Source organism: Amia ocellicauda, unplaced genomic scaffold (genome assembly GCF_036373705.1).
Source record: "Amia ocellicauda isolate fAmiCal2 unplaced genomic scaffold, fAmiCal2.hap1 HAP1_SCAFFOLD_30, whole genome shotgun sequence".
NCBI classification, from domain to species: Eukaryota; Metazoa; Chordata; class Actinopteri; order Amiiformes; family Amiidae; genus Amia; species Amia ocellicauda.
Genome location: NW_027102865.1, coordinates 35,665 through 55,000, shown reverse-complemented (window position 1 = coordinate 55,000; position 19,336 = coordinate 35,665). Strand labels below are relative to the sequence as shown.

General features: G+C 44.4%; 7 non-coding genes and 12 pseudogenes across 7 annotated transcripts; all 19 read left to right on the top strand.

Moving 5' to 3' along the window:
* The first annotated feature begins 5,713 nt into the window (after positions 1 to 5,713).
* On the top strand, positions 5,714 to 5,832 carry LOC136729517 (uncharacterized; annotated as a pseudogene).
* Positions 5,833 to 6,049: 217 nt separating this feature from the next.
* Positions 6,050 to 6,168, top strand: LOC136729167 (uncharacterized; annotated as a pseudogene).
* A 220-nt stretch (positions 6,169 to 6,388) lies between these two features.
* Positions 6,389 to 6,507, top strand: LOC136729498 (uncharacterized; annotated as a pseudogene).
* A 220-nt stretch (positions 6,508 to 6,727) lies between these two features.
* On the top strand, positions 6,728 to 6,846 carry LOC136729135 (uncharacterized; annotated as a pseudogene).
* Positions 6,847 to 7,070: 224 nt separating this feature from the next.
* On the top strand, positions 7,071 to 7,189 carry LOC136729302 (5S ribosomal RNA). The gene has a single exon (XR_010808912.1). It is a non-coding gene; the product is annotated as a 5S ribosomal RNA (ribosomal RNA).
* Positions 7,190 to 7,399: 210 nt separating this feature from the next.
* On the top strand, positions 7,400 to 7,518 carry LOC136729757 (uncharacterized; annotated as a pseudogene).
* Positions 7,519 to 7,739: 221 nt separating this feature from the next.
* On the top strand, positions 7,740 to 7,858 carry LOC136728906 (uncharacterized; annotated as a pseudogene).
* Positions 7,859 to 8,068: 210 nt separating this feature from the next.
* LOC136729528 (5S ribosomal RNA) lies at positions 8,069 to 8,187 on the top strand. Its single transcript, XR_010809036.1, has one exon. It is a non-coding gene; the product is annotated as a 5S ribosomal RNA (ribosomal RNA).
* Positions 8,188 to 8,413: 226 nt separating this feature from the next.
* Positions 8,414 to 8,532, top strand: LOC136729636 (uncharacterized; annotated as a pseudogene).
* Positions 8,533 to 8,747: 215 nt separating this feature from the next.
* LOC136728868 (5S ribosomal RNA) lies at positions 8,748 to 8,866 on the top strand. The gene has a single exon (XR_010808824.1). It is a non-coding gene; the product is annotated as a 5S ribosomal RNA (ribosomal RNA).
* A 211-nt stretch (positions 8,867 to 9,077) lies between these two features.
* LOC136729147 (uncharacterized) lies at positions 9,078 to 9,196 on the top strand (annotated as a pseudogene).
* A 219-nt stretch (positions 9,197 to 9,415) lies between these two features.
* LOC136728963 (uncharacterized) lies at positions 9,416 to 9,534 on the top strand (annotated as a pseudogene).
* A 209-nt stretch (positions 9,535 to 9,743) lies between these two features.
* Positions 9,744 to 9,862, top strand: LOC136729412 (5S ribosomal RNA). Its single transcript, XR_010809011.1, has one exon. It is a non-coding gene; the product is annotated as a 5S ribosomal RNA (ribosomal RNA).
* A 225-nt stretch (positions 9,863 to 10,087) lies between these two features.
* On the top strand, positions 10,088 to 10,206 carry LOC136729328 (5S ribosomal RNA). The gene has a single exon (XR_010808935.1). It is a non-coding gene; the product is annotated as a 5S ribosomal RNA (ribosomal RNA).
* A 215-nt stretch (positions 10,207 to 10,421) lies between these two features.
* On the top strand, positions 10,422 to 10,540 carry LOC136728837 (uncharacterized; annotated as a pseudogene).
* A 211-nt stretch (positions 10,541 to 10,751) lies between these two features.
* Positions 10,752 to 10,870, top strand: LOC136729239 (uncharacterized; annotated as a pseudogene).
* Positions 10,871 to 11,094: 224 nt separating this feature from the next.
* Positions 11,095 to 11,213, top strand: LOC136729516 (5S ribosomal RNA). Its single transcript, XR_010809035.1, has one exon. It is a non-coding gene; the product is annotated as a 5S ribosomal RNA (ribosomal RNA).
* Positions 11,214 to 11,421: 208 nt separating this feature from the next.
* LOC136729578 (uncharacterized) lies at positions 11,422 to 11,540 on the top strand (annotated as a pseudogene).
* A 6,441-nt stretch (positions 11,541 to 17,981) lies between these two features.
* Positions 17,982 to 18,096, top strand: LOC136729270 (U5 spliceosomal RNA). The gene has a single exon (XR_010808883.1). It is a non-coding gene; the product is annotated as a U5 spliceosomal RNA (small nuclear RNA).
* Positions 18,097 to 19,336: the final 1,240 nt, after the last annotated feature.

The window sequence follows — 19,336 nt, the reverse complement described above, 5'->3', positions numbered from 1 at the left end:
AAAGTCTACAAAACAGGCAAATATTTTTCCTTTATTGTTTTGGGTATATTTATTTATGAGGGTGTGTAGAGTGTAAATATGATCGGTTGTGCTGTGTTTTGGTAGGAAGCCAATCTGACTCTTATTCAGGACACTGTGCTTGGTAAGGATGGCCAGTATCTGGGCGTTGATGATACTGCAGAACACCTTCCCCAGGTTACTGCTCACACAGCTGCCCCAGTAGTTATTGGGGTCTAATTTGTCTCCACTTTTAAAAATCGGGGTGATCAATCCTTGATTCCCGACCTCAGGGAAACACCCGGCTCTCAGCACCAGGTTAAAGAGTTTGAGCAGAGCCTCCTGCAGCTGCGGGCTGCTGTGCTTCAGCATCTCAGGGCTGATGCTGTCGGGGCCGCTGGCTTTCCTGGGTTTGAGGATTTTGAGTTGATGTTTTAGTTCCTGTATTGTAAATGGGTTATCTAAGGGATTTTGGTTATTCTTAATGATTTCTTCCAATTTATTTAGGTTTTTTAATATTTTAACCTGTTCTGGCTTTGGATTGTTTTCAACATTTTGGTAAAGTTTTTCAAAGTGTGTTTTCCAGATTTCTCCATTTTGAATTGGTATTTCATTTTTTGTTTTTGGGGTATTTATTCTGCCCATATAGTGGTCTTTTTTCTTACTGAGGAGTTGCTTGTAGTGCCGCAGGGCCTGGCAGTAGCTGAGGCGAGCCTCCTGGTTGTCGGGCTCTCTGTGTTTAGTGTTGGAGAGATGTCTCAGGTGTTTCCTAGAAGTTTCACACTCCTGGTCACACCACTGTTCTTTTTTTCTTTTAGACGATTTCATATTTTGGTTTTTAATTGTTTTAATGTTTGATTTTAAAGCCAGTCTCTCAAATATTTCATTCAGTGTTTTGGTGGCTGAGTTTATTCCGTTTTGGTTTATTTGATAGTGTGAGGATTGATATCTGTCTAACATGTTTTCAATCTCATCACTATTCAGGGCTCTTGTGTAGTTCTCTGTGCTGGGCTCGGACCATCTCTAACTGGGTGGCAGGGAGACCAGTTTTGTGGGAAGTTTGGCTCTGACTTGTGGCTGCGCTGATCTTTTTAGGTAAAGTGTTATTTGGCTGTGGTCTGATAGTGGAGATTGTTGTCTGACTATAAACGCATTGTTGGCTTGTGGGTCCAGGTCAGTTATGGCGTAGTCCACCACACTGCTGCCCAGAGCCGAGCAGTATGTGAATCTCCCCAGAGAGTACCCCCTGGTCCTGCCATTGATGATATATAGACCCAGGCTTTTACATAGGCGCACTACCTGCTTCCTGCTCTTGTTTACCACGCTGTCGTGGCTGTGTCAGTGTGGAGGTGTGTGTGTGGCACAGCGGGGAGTCTCCGAACAGGTGTGTGTTCCCCTCTGTATTGATGTAGTCCATCTCTCTGCCAGTCCTGGCATTGAGATCGCCACACAGCAGTACAGAGCCCAGGGTCTGGAAGTGGCAGATTTCGTTTTGAAGCTCATGAAAGCCTTCCTCATTATAGTAGGGGGAGTCTGCGGGTGGCATATAAATTGCACATAGGTATATATCTGTGTTATTTTGTAGGGTGTCTTTTCTGATTTTCATCCACAGGTGTGTGTCTCCTCTCTGTACTGGGCATAGGGCTGCTCGGAGCTCCTCCCTGTACCACACGATAATGCCCCACGAGGCCCTGCCACACCTGACTTTGGGTTTTTTATAGGAGGGCACAATCAGCTCCCTGTATCCATTGTATCCATCCAGTGTATAGACATATCTGCACAGCACCAAGTCTCTACAAGAATGAAAACATCTGAACTATTTACAGTGTTGATCAGTTCAGGGCCTGTGCTCTTCATTCCAAAAGTTGAGGAGCGTAAACCCTGCATATTCCAACTGCTTATTTTAAAGGACATGTTAATATATTTTATTATACTTGTCTCTTCTACATAAGAAAGTTTAATTTGTGGTCTACAACTGATATTATATTACTATTAATAATTATATATGGATATACATAATAATCACTCAAAGATTTTATCTTTGCATCAAAATATCAGAATAATTAAATCACATTTTTTCTTACTCTCCATCTCCACAACCATATATATGTGTGTTGAGGCTCAGTTAACTCAGCAGTGTGGAACAGATGACACTGAGGAGTTGCCTTATCTGGGCCAGCTGGGCAGCATCGGGCCTCCAGGCTCTGGAAGCCGCTGCTGCGTGGCTGTGTGGCTGTGCTGGTCCCCGGCTGTCCGCTCTGCTGTGCTGGACGGGCCCTCTGGGGATGGGGGGGTGGGGAATGGGGCCGCGGGGTCTCAGGGGCTGGGGCTGGGGTGGAGCCGGTGGCTGGGGATGTGGCCGGGGGCTGGGGGGTTTGCTCCTGGTCTCGAGGTGGGGGTGTGTGGGGTTTCGGCCCAGGGTTGTGTCCTTGAGGACCTTTGAGATGATCCTCACACCCGTCTTGTTGAGGTGGACGTGGTCATACAGGTGATGTGGCTGGATGTCTCAGTGGTGTGCCAGGTGGACGTTGGGGAGGAGGGCACATCTTCGGGACACTTCTGCGTTGATGGCCTGGATGATGTGCAGGGGCACGTCTGTGCGGGGCAGCAGTGTGGAGATGGAAATTTTGGCAGTTGGGAATTCCTCTGTGGCTTTCGTTGCTACCTGTCTCAGGGCTGAGGCCACATCGCCCCTGCGGGCACTCAGGTCGTTAGTGCCGGTGTGGATGAGGATGTGTTTGACTTGGCAAAGCCTCCTCTTGGAGAGCAGCTCCAGGGCTCTCTGTGCTGTGGAGCACCAAAGCTTTTTCACTTTTCGCCCAGGGAAGAGGCGCCTCTCAACCAGGAACTTCCCATTGGATTCGCTCAGAATGACCACCTCTGCGTTGACCTGCCACTCCGGGTTTGCGTCGGGAGTGGTGGGGGCAGCGGGTGTGTTTTGGGGGAGTGGCGTTTCAGGGGGTTGTGTATTAGTGGCAGGTCTGGTGATAGTGGGTGTGTCAGGAGTGGTGGGGAGTGTGGGTGGATCAGTGGGTGCGTCAGGGGTTGGAGGTGTTGTGGGGTCAGTGCAGTGCAGTCTCTGTGCTCCAGTGATGTGTAGCTCCTCTCTTAGCTCCTCCAGCTGGCTCTGCAGGCTCCTCAGCTAGCTGTGCTGGGGTGTCCAGGTCAGCTCCTCCCTCGCTCTGCGCAGCTCCGTCCTCAGGGTTTGGCTCTGCTCCTCCAGGTCTCTCACTGCTGCTCTCAGCTCATGGATCTCAGCCTTGTGCTGCATCTTTAGTCTGTGCATCTCATCCCGGAGCTGATCACACAAGGAGGTCTGGGCCAGGGTGCTCAAGGTCTGCTCCCTGAACTCCGCAAACTCCAGCTCCAGCACTGATAGGCATTCCTTTAGTGTTTTAATGTTGCTGGAGAGTTTTGGGGAGACAGGGGGGCAGTCTGTGGGAGATGGGGCACTGTCTGGCTCCGTGTGGCTGGGGGCAGACTGCAGGGTGGCCGGCTCTGGCTCTTGTTTCTCTACCTCAGTCTGCTGCTTTGAGGTGTGGAAGCCGAGAGCTAATTGGTCCAGGCTGCTCTCGCTGCCCTGCACCATGATGGTCCCGTTGTGGTATACATTAAAAGTGAGCATCACACTGTCTGTGTCTTTCTCTACCAGCACTGAGATCTGCCTGCCTCTGCTAATGCCCCTCTTGTTGTTATTGGGGTATGTCTGGCACAGGGTTTTGTGAAAGGCGGTGTAGAACAGTAGATTGTTCTTGACCCTGTTTTCTCCTTTACCGGTGTAGTCTAGGATGAGGGTCTCAGGAGATGCTCTCATCACAGCTTGTTTGTAGTCCTTCTTAGCCTGTGCAGAGCGAATGTCTTCAGGGTATCGGATTTCAAAAGGCAGCTCTGCAGTCAGACTGCTGTTCGATAGATTTCTATCAGTCTCAGTGGCAGTTGGGCTCTCTCCTACTGTCACTCTATTCAAATCGGAGCTCTGCATTTTCATTGGCTGAGTCAACTACTGAGAATGCTTATTTATTTTATTAATACATATTTTTTTGTTTAATTATTTGTCTCTTACCTCCAATTCTTGTCTTCAGCTTTTCTTTTCTGACTTTTCTTCCTGAACTGTCTCTCTGCTTTCTTCTTTTTGTGTTTCTCTTAAAATTATTATTTTTTGAATACTTTTTCTTCTGAATTTCTATTCCATGTCTTCTGTGTATGTTTATAGTGCTATATATTCATTTGTAAATCACAAATTAAATCCGCTTATGTATAAAAACAAATGTTTTTTAGGAGCTCATATTCCTCTCTCTCTCTCTCTCTCTCTCTCTCTCTCTCTCAATTCATTTCATTTGTATTGTCAAAGCAATTGGACATACATACACATACATACATATACACTCACCTAAAGGATTATTAGGAACACCTGTTCAATTTCTCATTAAAGCAATTATCTAATCAACCAATCACATGGCAGTTGCTTCAATGCATTTAGGGGTGTGGTCCTGGTCAAGACAATCTCCTGAACTCCAAACTGAATGTCTGAATGGGAATGAAAGGTGATTTAAGCAATTTTGAGCGTGGCATGGTTGTTGGTGCCAGACGGGCCGGTCTGAGTATTTCACAATCTGCTCAGTTACTGGGATTTTCACGCACAACCATTTCTAGGGTTTACAAAGAATGGTGTGAAAAGGGAAAAACATCCAGTATGCGGCAGTCCTGTGGGCGAAAATGCCTTGTTGATGCTAGAGGTCAGAGGAGAATGGGCCGACTGATTCAAGCTGATAGAAGAGCAACTTTGACTGAAATAACCACTCGTTACAAACGAGGTATGCAGCAAAGCATTTGTGAAGCCACAACACGTACAACCTTGAGGCGGATGGGCTACAACAGCAGAAGACCCCACCGGGTACCACTCATCTCCACTACAAATAGGAAAAAGAGGTGAGACATTCAGATGGTAGAGTCAGAATTTGGCGTAAACAGAATGAGAACATGGATCCATCATGTCTTGTTACCACTGTGCAGGCTGGTGGTGGTGGTGTAATGGTGTGGGGGATGTCTTCTTGGCACACTTTAGGCCCCTTAGTGCCAATTGGGCATCGTTTAAATGCTACGGCCTACCTGAGCATTGTTTCTGACCATGTCCATCCCTTTTTGACCACCATGTACCCATCCTCTGATGGCTACTTCCAGCAGGATAATGCACCATGTCACAAAGGTCGAATCATTTCAAATTGGTTTCTTGAACATGACAATGAGTTCACTGTACTAAACTGGCCCCCACAGTCACCAGATCTCAACCCAATAGAGCATCTTTGGGATGTGGTGGAACGGGAGCTTCGTGCCCTGGATGTGCATCCCACAAATCTCCATCAACTGCAAGATGCTATCCTATCAATATGGGCCAACATTTCTAAAGAATGCTTTCAGCACCTTGTTGAAGCAATGCCACGTAGAATTAAAGCAGTTCTGAAGGCGAAAGGGGGTCAAACACAGTATTAGTATGGTGTTCCTAATAATCCTTCAGGTGAGTTCATCGTAGCTCTTAATACTCTCTTTCTGTCTGGAGGAGATATAATTGAAGTATTGTACACGTACCCGGCTACTTTCAACACCCATTGCTGCACTGATATTTTTCCCTCCATTTTTCTTTATCCATTTTTTTTTTGCTGGAAGTTCCGTCAATACCCACCAGCCTTTAAGAGACATCATGCAGCCAGGCTTTTTGGCTTGCAGCCACACCGTCCTGAACGCGCCCGATCTCGTCAGATCTCGGAAAATAAACGGGGCAGGGCCTGGTCAGTACTTGGATGGGTGACCTCCTGGAAATTCCAGGTGCAGCAAGCTTTTTCGTCTCCTGGGTAACTTCATCGTAGCTCTTAGTACTCTCTTTCAGTCTGGAGGAGATATTATTGAAGAATTGTACACATACCCGGCTACTTTCAACACCCTTTGCTGCACTGATATTTTTCCCTCCATTTTTTTTTTTTTTTTTTTTTTTTTTGCTGGAAGTTCCGTCAATACCCTCCAGCCTTTAAGAGACATCATGCAGCCAGGCCTCTCGGCTTGCGGACACAAAGTCCTGAACGCGCCCGATCTCGTCAGATCTCGGAAACTAAACGGGGCAGGGCCTGGTCAGTACTTCGATGGGAGATCTCCTGGAAATACCAGGTGCTGCCAGCTTTTTACGTCTCCTGGGGAACTTCATCGTAGCTCTTAATACTCTCTTTCTGTCTGGAGAAGACATAATTGAAGAATTGTACACGTACCCGGCTACTTTCAACACCCTTTCCTGCACTGATATTTTTCCCTCCATTTTTCTATTTTTTTTTTTTTTTTTTTTTCTGGAAATTCCGTCAATAACCGCCAGCCTTTAAGAGACATCATGCAGCCAGACATCTCGGCTTGCGGCCACACCGTCCTGAACGCGCCCGATCTCGTCAGATCTCGGAAGCTAAACGGGGCAGGACCTGGTCAGTACTTGAATGTGAGACCTCCTGGAAATACCTGGTGCTGCAAGCTTTTACGTCTCCTGGGTAACTTCAGCGTAGCTCTTAATACTCTCATTCAGTCTGGAGGAGATATAATTGAAGAATTGTACATGTACCCGGCTACTTTCAACACCCTGTCCTGCACTGATATTTTTCCCTCCATTTTTCTATTTATTTATTTTTTATTTTTTGCTGGAAGTTCCGTCAATACCCGCCAGCCTTTAAGAGACATCATGCAGCCAGGCCTCTTGGCTTGCGGCCACACCGTCCTGAACACGCCCGATTTCGTCAGATCTCGGAAGCTAAACGGGGCAGGGCCTGGTCAGTACATGAATGTGAAACCTCCTGGAAATACCTAGTGCTACAAGCTTTTACGTCTCCTGGGTAACTTTATCGTAGCTCTTAATACTCTCTCTCTGTCTGGAGGAGATATAATTGAAGTATTGTACACGTATCCAGCTACTGTCAACACCCTTTGCTGCACTGATATTTTTCCATCCATTTTTCTTTTTTCTTTTTTTCTTTTTTTTTTTTGCTGGAAGTTCCGTCAATACCCGCCAACCTTTAAGAGACATCATGCAGCCAGGCCTTTCGGCTTGTGGCCACACCGTCCTGAATGCGCCCGATCTCGTTAGATCTCGGAAGCTAAACGGGGCAGGGCCTGGTCAGTACTTGGATGGGAGACCTCCTAGAAATACCAGGTGCTGCAAGCTTTTTACGTCTCCTGGGTAACTTCATCGTAGCTCTTAATACTCTCTTTCTGTCTCCAGGAGATATAATTGAAGAATTGTACACGTACCCGGCTACTTTCAACCCCCGTTGCTGCACTGGTATATTTCCCTCTATTTTTCTTTTTTTTTTTTGCTGGCAGTTCCGTCAATACCTGCCAGCCTTTAAGAGACATCATGCAGCCAGGCCTTTGGACTTGTGGCCACACCGTCCTGAATGCGCCCGATCTCGTCAGATCTCGGAAGCTAAACCGGGCAGGGCCTGGTCAGTACTTGGATGGGAGACCTCCTAGAAATACCAGCTGCTGCAAGCTTTTTACGTCTCCTGGGTAACTTCATCGTAGCTCTTAATACTCTCTTTCTGTCTCCAGGAGATATAATTGAAGAATTGTACACTTACCCGGCTACTTTCAACACCCTTTCCTGCACTGATATTTTTCCCTGCATTTTTCTATTTTTTTTTTTTTTTTTTTTTGCTGGAAATTCCGTCAATACCCGCCAGCCTTTAAGAGACATCATGCAGCCAGACATCTCGGCTTGCGGCCACACCGTCCTGAACGCGCCCGATCTTGTCAGATCTCGGAAGCTAAACGGGGCAGGACCTGGTCAGTACTTAAATGTGAGACCTCCTGGAAATACCAGGTGCTGCCAGCTTTTTACATCTCCTGGGGAACTTCATCGTAGCTCTTAATACTCTCTTTATGTCTGGAGAAGATATAATTGAAGAATTGTACACGTACCCGGCTACTTTCAACACCCTTTGCTGCACTGGTATTTTTCCCTCTATTTTTCTTTTTTTTTTTCGCTGGCAGTTCCGTCAATACCCGCCAGCCTTTAAGAGACATCATGCAGCCAGGCATCTCGGCTTGCGGCCACACCATCCTGAACGCGCCCGATCTCGTCAGATCTCGGAAGCTAAACGGGGCAGGGCCTGGTCAGTACTTGGATGGGAGACCTCCTAGAAATACCAGGTGCTGCAAGCTTTTTACGTCTCCTGGGTAACTTCATCGTAGCTCTTAATACTCTCTATCTGTCTCCAGGAGATATAATTGAAGAATTGTACACGTACCCGGTTCCTTTCAACACCCTTTGCTGCACTGATATTTTTCCATCCATTTTTCTTTTTTTTTTTTTTTTTTTTTTTTTTTTGCTGGAAGTTCCATCAATACCCGCCAACCTTTAAGAGACATCATGCAGCCAGGCCTCTCGGCTTGTGGCCACACCGTCCTGAACGCGCCTGATCTCGTAAGATCTCGGACGCTAAACTGGGCAGGACCTGGTCAGTACTTGGATGGGAGACCTCCTGGAAATACCTGGTGCTGCAAGCTTTTACGTCTCCTGGGTAACTTTATCGTAGCTCTTAATACTCTCTATCTGTCTGGAGGAGATATAATTGAAGTATTGTACACGTACCCAGCTACTGTCAACACCCTTTGCTGCACTGATATTTTTCCATCCATTTTTCTTTTTTTTTTTTTTTTTTGCTGGAAGTTCCGTCAATACCCGCCAACCTTTAACAGACATCATGCAGCCAGGCCTCTCGGCTTGCGGCCACACCGTCCTGAATGCGCCCGATCTCGTCAGATCTCGGAAGCTAAACGGGGCAGGGCCTGGTCAGTACTTGGATGGGAGACCTCCTAGTAATACCAGGTGCTGCAAGCCTTTTACGTCTCCTGGGTAACTTCATCGTAGCTCTTAATACTCTCTTTCTGTCTCCAGGAGATATAATTGAAGAATTGTACACGTACTAGGCTACTTTCAACACCCTTTGCTGCACTGATATTTTTCCCTCTATTTTTCTTTTTTTTTTTTTGCTGGCAGTTCCGTCAATACCCGCCAGCCTTTAAGAGACATGATGCAGCCAGGCATCTCGGCTTGCGGCCACACCATCCTGAACGCGCCCGATCTTGTCAGATCTCGGATGCTAAACGGGGCAGGACCTGGTCAGTACATGAATGTGAGACCTCCTGGAAATACCTCGTGCTGCAAGCTTTTACGTCTCCTGGGTAACTTTATCGTAGCTCTTAATACTCTCTATCTGTCTGGAGGAGATATAATTGAAGAATTGTACATGTACCCGGCTACTTTCAACACCCTTTGCTGCACTGATATTTTTCCCTCCATTTTTCTATTTTTTTTTTTTTTTTTTTTGCTGGAAATTCCGTCAATACCCGCCAGCCTTTAAGAGACATCATGCAGCCAGACATCTCGGCTTGCGGCCACACCTTCCTGAACGCGCCCGATCTTGTCAGATCTCGGAAGCTAAACGGGGAAGGACCTGGTCAGTACTTAAATGTGAGACCTCCTGGAAATACCAGGTGCTGCCAGCTTTTTACGTCTCCTGGGGAACTTCATCGTAGCTCTTAATACTCTCTTTCTATCTGGAGAAGATATAATTGAAGAATTGTACACGTACCCGGCTACTTTCAACACCCTTTGCTGCACTGGTATTTTTCACTCTATTTTTTTTTTTTTTTTTGCTGGAAGTTCCGTCAATACCCTCCAGCCTTTAAGAGACATCATGCAGCCAGGCCTCTTGGCTTGCGGCCACACCGTCTTGAACGCGCCCGATCTCGTCAGATCTCGGAAGCTGAACGGGGCAGGGCCTGGTCAGTACTTGGATGGGTGACCTCCTAGAAATACCAGGTGCTGCAAGCTTTTTTCGTCACTTGGGTAACTTCATCATAGCTCTTTATACTCTCTTTCTGTCTGGAGGAGATATAATTGAAGAATTGTACACGTACCCGGCTACTTTCAACACCCTTTCCTGCACTGATATTTTTCCCTCCATTTTTCTATTTTTTTTTTTTTTTTTTTTTTTTTGCTGGAAATTCCGTCAATACCCACCAGCCTTTAAGAGACATCATGCAGCCAGGCGTCTCGGCTTGTGGCCACACCGTCCTGAATGCGCCCGATCTCGTCAGATCTTGGAAGCTAAACGGGGCAGGGCCTGGTCAGTACTTAGATGGGAGACCTCCTGGAAATACCAGGTGCTGCAAGCTTTTTACATCACTTGGGTAATTTCATCGTAGCTCTTAATACTCTCTTTCTGTCTGGAGGAGATATAATTGAAGAATTGTACACGTACCCGGCTACTTTCAACATCCTTTGCTGCACTGATATTTTTCCCTCCATTCTTCTTTTTTCTTTTTTATTTTGCTGGAAGTTCCGTCAATACCCTCCAGCCTTTAAGAGACATCATGCAGCCAGGCCTCTTGCTTGCGACCACACCGTCCAGAGCGCGACCGATCTCATCAGATCCCGGAAGCTAAACGGGGCAGGGCCTGGTTAGTACTTGGATGGGAGACCTCCTAGAAATACCAGGTGCTGCAAGCTTTTTACGTCTCCTGGGTAACTTTATCGTAGCTCTTAATACTCTCTTTCTGTCTGGAGGAGATATAATTGAAGAATTGTACACGTACCCGGCTACTTTCAACACCCTTTGCTGCACTGATATTTTTCCATCCATTTTTCTTTTTTTTTTTTTGCTGGAAGTTCCGTCAATACCCGCCAACCTTTAAGAGACATCATGCAGCCAGGCGTCTCGGCTTGCGGACACAAAGTCCTGAACGCGCCCGATCTCGTCAGAAATGGGAAACTAAACGGGCCAGGGCCTGGTCAGTACTTGGATGGGTGACCTCCTGGAAATACCAGGTGCTGCAAGCTTTTTCGTCTCCTGGGTAACTTTATCGTAGCTCTTAATACTCTCTCTCTGTCTGGAGGAGATATAATTGAAGTATTGTACACGTATCCAGCTACTGTCAACACCCTTTGCTGCACTGATATTTTTCCATCCATTTTTCTTTTTTGTTTTTTTCTTTTTTTTTTTTGCTGGAAGTTCCGTCAATACCCGCCAACCTTTAAGAGACATCATGCAGCCAGGCCTTTCGGCTTGCGGCCACACCATCCTGAACGCGCCCGATCTCGTCAGATCTCGGAAGCTAAACGGGGCAGGGCCTGGTCAGTACTTGGATGGGAGACCTCCTAGAAATACCAGGTGCTGCAAGCTTTTTACGTCTCCTGGGTAACTTAATCGTAGCTCTTAATACTCTCTTTCTGTCTCCAGGAGATATAATTGAAGAATTGTACACGTACCCGGCTACTTTCAACACCCTTTGCTGCACTGGTATATTTCCCTTTATTTTTCTTTTTTTTCTGCTGGCAGTTCCGTCAATACCCGCCAGCCTTTAAGAGACATCATGCAGCCAGGCATCTCGGCTTGCGGCCACACCGTCCTGAACGTGCCCGATCTCGTCAGACCTTGGAAACTAAACGGGCCAGGGCCTGGTTAGTACTTGGATGGGTGACCTCCAGGAAATACCAGGTGATGCAAGCTTTTTACGTCTCCTTGGTAACTTCATCGTAGCTCTTAATACTCTTTATCTGTCTGGAGGAGATATAATTGAAGTATTGTACACTTTGTCTTAGGGACAGTCTGGCTAGCAGTGACTGAGTGGTTGACAGACGACAAGCAACGGAATGTACGTGCTCTGTGATGTCATAGCAGTCAGCTGAGAGAGGCTCGTGATGTCATCGCTGAGCTGTCTGTCTGTCTGTCTCTCTCTCTCTCTTTCTCTCTCTCTCTCTCTCTCTCTCTCTTCCTCTCAATTCAATTCATTTGTATTGTCAAAGCAATTGGACATACATACATACATATATATATATATATATATATATATATATATATACATACATACATACATCCATACATGCTAGAAAGTCATTACTATGTTATCTTAAAGGCTAACTAAGCAGAACATATATCATTATAGAACAGAGTTCATAGGTCATACCGTTTGACAATGTCTCCAAGGTTCTCATCATAAATAACAAACAGAAATCAAACTATCTTCTGGGCTGACCTTCTAGCTTGACCGTATCTTTCTTAAGTATACAAGAGAGAAAAACAGGTGTAAGAAAATAATTTCTAATTTTCCTTCTACACATATATACATACATACATACATATGTAGCGTTATGTTGGGTGTATTTGGATAAGAGCATTTGGGCTCTGAGCTGAAGCACTGATCTAAAGAAGACCTCTCCCCCCCCAAAGTTATCAGATTTCCTTAGCTCATCAGCTTGGAACTGGTTTGCATCAAAGTGACAGTTTTGGGGAGGATGGCACCGAGAAGAGGCCAAATAGTTTGGAATTCTGCTATGAGATGTCTGGAGAAAGGGGCCTGTAGGTGATAAAAACTCTTTGAAGTGGATGAGAGCCGAAATCCCGACATAGAGCTACGAACCCAGGCCAACCGGCATTTCCAAAAGATGGCATGGATTGACATCAGTCATAAATAAAGCCTCCCTCCAATAGGACACTGGGGGCTGAAACCGAAATCCAATCTCAAGAACTCAGGGACCAATCACCTACTGATCTGACAGACTATAAGGAACAGCGGACAGTCTTTCTCTCTCTCACCTGAACCAGAAACTCGCTGCCACAGCTCAACCTGTAGCTCTGTTGCCAGAACCGGAATCAGAAACCAACCAAGTCTTTGCCGGCAACAGAAGAGTTAAACTGGGAGAAGGAGATTGAGCCGTACGAAGAATTCTTTTAAAGGACTTTATTAAATAAATAACTTCACAGACCCACCTGATCAGTGGAGTTTTACAGCTGGACAATTGACTAAGTCGACTGAATACGAAAGTGTCAGTCACTTAAATAGCTATTTGAGTTTTAAGAAACTTGACCCTTGGAACAAACAGGGCCCTGCTTTCCTCAAAGACTTCGTCTTCAAGTAACTACGGTGGAACCATGCTTACAAAGAAGATTTTGTGCACAACCTTGGAGCCTTCAAACCAATGGAAAATCTGTTTGGAAAAGACTCTACATTCGCGAAACCCCAACTTCCAGGTGCATCGACTGAGTGGAAGTTCTTGGACAAAGCCGAACCGGACTGCCTTTGTTCCAAACCACACGGACCTCGTGCCGTGTGCTGTTATCTGAGCCCGAAGCCAGAGAGGCCTCTCTGCGACGAAGTTCACATAAGTTTAACAGTTTGGAGTTTGTGATTCATGACATTTGAGAAATCAATTAGAAATGTTAATCTGTGATTCATAACTCTAGAATGTGTAATATCATTTAGTTTTCTTAAATATAAATGTGAGTTGCATTAAACTGTTTTGTTGATAATTTTAGAAATAAAATCTGTCAACGCCGAGAAATATCTTCTCATTCCTGTTTAACTGTTTAGTCTGAAATTGACACAAGTTAATAGACATTAGATTATTGGTGGCCCTGCCTATCCTTAATCATTGAATAATAATCAGTTAAGGGAAATTGTGGTAACAAATAGGATCTTTCTTGGCACCTAAACGTAAATGAGACTGATATATATATAACGAGAAGTTACCTGACATAAATACTAACCTGCGTAGTTATTTAATGTCTGACTAATAATACTAACGAGAGACTCACCTTCGTCTTACTAACCGGTATTGTAGTCAATGTGTTTATAACCTTTTTTGTTTAACGATTTGTTAAACGGAATGTACGTGCTCTGTGATGTCATAGCAGTAAGCTGAGAGAGGCTCGTCATGTCATCGCTGAGCTGGCTGGCTGGCTCTCTGTGTGTGTGTGTGTGTGTGTGTGTGTGTGTGTCTCTGTCTGTCTGTCTCTCTCTCTCTCCCTCTCAATTCAATTCATTTGTATTGTCAAAGCAATTGGACATGCATACATACATACATACATATATATGGAAAATAAACAATATGTGTACATCTCTTTCTGCATTAGTGGTGCCCTCACAGATGTGCAAGTTACATGACAGACAGACAGACAGACACACACACACTTTCACACACAGACAGACAGACACAGACACACACAGACACACACACACATACTTTGACAGACAGACAGACAGACAGACACACGCATATTATGGGTCTTTGTTGGGTAGTGAAATGGGTAGCATCAGTCGCAGTGTGGGTAATGTCAGGGAGCCAATCATAGTCCCCGTTATTTGCATATTGTGCAAAGCATTCTGGGAAAAGCAACTAAACACGTTTAGTCATGTATTTGTCCATAGTTTACACATGAGATGAAAGAGACAGTATGACGTGTTGAGCACCTAGGATTCCTCATGTGTATGTGAGGGGCAGAGGAACCGGATCCCAAGTGTGCGTCCCAGGTGCTATAGGTTTCAAAGCATGCAGGGGAATAGGCACCCCACCCTGACACTAATAGAAGACTGGATAGGGAGATATAAATAGCAATGGGGAGACTCTTGTACTTGGTGTGGCTCTATCCATATAGTGGGGCCAGCAGGTGCAGCAATAGAAGCTCAGCCTGGGGAGACTGGATTTAGCATTTCCTCTCCATTTTGATAACTATCCATAATCATTTCTGCAAAATACTTCTATGATACCTATGTATGTTTTTTACTTGTACTATATTATACTATCAAGTATCAGTGTACACATACAATGTGACCTGTTACATTAATACAGAGGCCACGGAAGGCCAGATCACTAATAGCCACTGTCCCCTGATATTACACTTTTTTACAATCACTTTGGCACTCATTTCAGAATCTTGATGTCATTTTTCAAAACTCTAGACACTAAACTCACACCCGATGATCAAAATGCACATTTTTCAAAACTCTAACACTTTTTTACAATTGCTTGGATACAATACACATCAACCTCAGATCATTTGTTCATTGAACTAAAATGACACAACTTAACATCAAAGTATTACCATTTCAAAATGCAATTCACACATTACATCTGAGATCACTGTCTATTCATTTCATTACAAAGATCTAACTATCAATTGATACAGCTGCTCAAAATGATAAGTGACTGTTGCATTACTCTTAATGCATAATTTTATGGAAACTGACAAACAATATTCCATGTTTCGATCATGAAAGTTTCAGGATAATGAGATCCATTGACATCAATAAACGAGGAGCATGAACCAGTTGGACTACATTATCTATGGATGTAATATTTCATCATCATTCATCATCATGTAGCACTTTTCCACACCATGTTTGCAGTGTGGAAGGAAAGTTAGAAATTTTTTCTCTAATACCTGTTTTTCTCTCTTGTATACTTAAGAAAGATAAGGTCAAGCTAGAAGGTCAGGCCAGAAGGTAGTTTGATTTCTGTTTGTTATTTACGATGAGAATCTTGGAGACAATGTCAAACAGTATGATTGAAGTGCCTGCTCCCTAATCCATGTGTTGATCTATGAACTCTGTCCTATAATGATATGAATTCTGCTTAGCTAACTTTTAAGATAACATAGTAATGACTTTCTGATTATAACCAGCTCTTTGATTTTTGTGTATAAAAGCTCTGACTGTTAAAATGAAGGCAGAGCGACTTTGGGATCTACTTGAGTCACTGTTCCTCTCCACGCTGCGTGTATTAAAGGCATTGCAACTAACGCTCCAACCTGGTTGAAGATGATTGTTCTTCCACATCAGATTTGACATTACTGTATGTATGCAGGCCCTTGTAATTGCTTTTCCAATACTGCCAACTGGTTATTGATGATTGATTTCACATTGTGGTACGAGTATCGAGTGAAATGAGTGCTATCCACCCCAGCAACACAGTGATAACATGGAGCCGGCAAGTCATCCAGGTCACAATAGAGGTCAAGCAGTGGGAGGAGGAAGACGTGGTGGTCAAAGGAATGGAAGGGGACATGCACCCCTTCTGAGAGGTGGTCGTGGGCCTCGTCATAGAGGAGGGCTTAGGCCTCACCAGAGAGGCAGCCATGGGCCTCATTTGAGAGGTGTTGGGGGAACGTGGTAGAGGACAAGGCCACGGACCAGACAGCGGCAGCAACAGCAAATAGTGTCCAGTGAAATCCGAGAAATAGTTGTAGAGCATGTTGTAAATCATGGCATGACCATGACTGAGGCAGCTACAATGATTCAATCAAACCTCAGAATCAACTCAGGATCAACTGTAGCCTCAATCATCAGAAATTTCCGTACTGAGAAGCGGCAAGTCTTCAGCATGCACTAAACATTAGGCTACTCTCAATTGTCAAATGACTGTATACTGCATACCAATGTGTAGCACAGAGTATAGTGTGCCTTTTGAAAGAAATGCAGACAGAGTGAAGCAGCTGATGACTGAGTATGTTCAGGTATGTTCAGTTTCAAGATGCCTCTTGTGAAAAATGGTTGTGAGAACCTGAACCTGAACACAGGGCTGATGGAAATTCAGAAGTACAGTAATCAATCCTTTGTTTTACACTAAGCCAGTTGAGGAACACTGCAGTTGACATTTTACTGTAGTTTTGTTCTTTTTTGTAGCTAATTATTGTTGCATGGCTTCAAAGAAACCTATGGTGTGATTTGATTGTATTGCATCAATACATTTCAGATTTTGTTCAATGATTCCACTGTGTCTGTAGTATTCTCTCTACTAGTCCTTTTACAGTGATGTATTTATGTGTAGTACCATAATGAAACATGTATCACATATTTTGTACTACAATATTTAATGATTGTACGAACAACTACACAGTGAAACTATCGGTATCTTCTGTGTGGGTGATCTAAATAAATGTTACTATGGTATTTCATGATAAATGAATTATTTGAACCAACAAGTCTGCAAGTGCAAGGTTTCTTTAAAGATATGAATGCACAATGCAATGTTTTGAACATTGGACAGCCTGTGTTACAAGTGATGACCGTTTTGAGTTTTGTGTCTAGAGTTTTGAAAAATGACATCAAGGTTCTGAAATTAGTGACAAAGTGATTGTAAAAAACTGTATATTCATCCTATTTAATGTGCTCTTTTAAAATGTACTTTTCTTTTTTATGTTGCCATTTCTGTTCTACCAATGTTTCAGTTGTTAGCCAAAGATTGACAGAGTACATCTCATACACACAGGCCAGACAGCAAGGATTTCTTTTTGAAATTCAATTACAAATGCTGCATGAACTCATCAATACGATTAGAGCTCCTGAAAGCAATATAACTAACTCACTCTACAGCATCTCATTAGCAGTGAAAAGAAACCAAGAAAGTTGGGACAGTCGACTGTTTACCACTATGTAACATCACCTTTTCTTTTAATAACACTTATTAAGCACTTGGGCACTGAAGACACCACTTGGTTAAGTTTAGCAAGTGGGATTTCCCCCCATTCATCCATTATGCATTTCCTCAGCTGCGCAACTGCACAGGGCCTTCGTTGTCTTAATTTGCACTTCATAGTGCGCCACACATTCTCAATTCGGAGACAGGTCAGGACTGCAGGCAGGCCATGCTAGCACCCGCACTCTCTGCCTACGCAACCATGCGCTTGTAATCTGGGCAGAATGTGGTTTGGCGTTATCCTGCTGAAAAATGCAGGGATGTCCCTGGAAAAGACGATGTCTGGATGGCAGCATATGTTGCTCCAAAATGTGTACATCTCTTTCTGCAAAAATGGTGCCCTCACAGATGTGCGAGTTACATGACAGACAGACACTCATACACACTGTCACACCCACACACACACACACACACTTTCACAGACAGACACACGCACACACACTCACTTTCACACAGAGACAGACACACAAACACAGAGACAGACACACACACACTCACTTTCACACAGAGACACACAAACACATACACTTTCACACAGACACACACACACATACATACATACATACATACATATATAAGGAAAAGAAACAATACATTTAAAAATCACAAAAATATGTAATAAAGTACAGAAAATCTAAATGTAATAAAATGTGATCTTTAATACACACAAATATGTATGGCTGGTCGGATGCGTCTTGGACTCGGGTTCCTCTTCATTACGTATAATGCTTTTGCCTTTTGCTATAGCTTTCCGTGGAGGGGATCGTGGGTGAGTTTGTACCATTCTTGGGAGGCTCTGCCTTGTTGGGGCGGAGCTGTGATCCAGGTGAACAGCAGATCGGACATAGGTGGGCATGTGGGCGGAGGAGGAAGGCCGGTCAAGCAAATAAGCTTGCTAAGGTACGCAGCAGCAGCAAGCAGCCCCACCATCCAGTCAGCCAGCCAGTCTGGCTGGCAGTGACTGAGTGGTTGACAGACGGCAAGCAACGGAATGTACGTGCTCTGTGATGTCATAGGAGTCACCTGAGAGAGATGTTTGTGATGTCATCGCTGAGCTGGCTGGCTCTGTGTGTCTTGCTGGCTGTGTGTGTGTGTGTGAGAGAGAGAGAGACTTTTTGACTTTTATCAGACTTCATTGCCTGTTTGCAACACGCAATAATTCATACAAAAGAAAATAAATAAATAAATAAAAAATAGTGTTCCCCTTTGTTTGTCTCCCCCCAACAAGCATTAACTCCGCCACTGATCTGTACACTTTTAAAGAAAGCAACCCAATACACACAACAAAACAACCATCAAATACTAAACCCTATAAATGAATTACATAATAAAAACCAACTCCCCGTCATACAATTCACAAAGGGCATCATTAATACACCAGACCTGTTCAAAACTCTCCAAATCATTCATCAGCCTGTAATAGTTAAACTCTAGTCTGACTCTGCACTTGACCAGCATGGCAAACACTCTCACTGCATCCTCACTGCCCTCCCCACACACTCTGTTCTTCCTAGTCTTATAGACGGCCATTTTAGCCTGGCCCAGCAAGAAGTTTACCAGCTGGTCCACATGTTTGGTCTTTCTGGTGTATCGCGCCCCTAAAATAAAAACCTTTGTGTTAAAAATCAGGTTAAGATCAGTAAAAAGACGAGTTAAAAGACTAAAAGTGGGTGACAACCGAGAGCAAGTGCTGAAACAGTGAAACACGGTCTCTCTCTGAGCACAGAATGGGCAGGCGTCGGACACAGCAGGGTTAAGAACAGTAATAAAAGAATTGACAGCAATAATGGTGTGTAACACCCTCCACTGCAGATTGCCAGCTCTCTTATTGAGGGGGGCTTGTACAGGCTTCTCCAGGCGGGCGCAGTGTCTTCCCCCAGCCCCAGCCTGTAAAGTAATTTTAGGAATCACAAAGAAACAGTTGAAAGTGCTAAATAAGTATTTTGATGCACCATATTAATTTAGGAAATTTACATGTTGTTTTTCATCAGCTTCTGTATCTGATGGCTCCACATCACTGGCTGGATTGACAGCAACGACACTCTAAAAAAA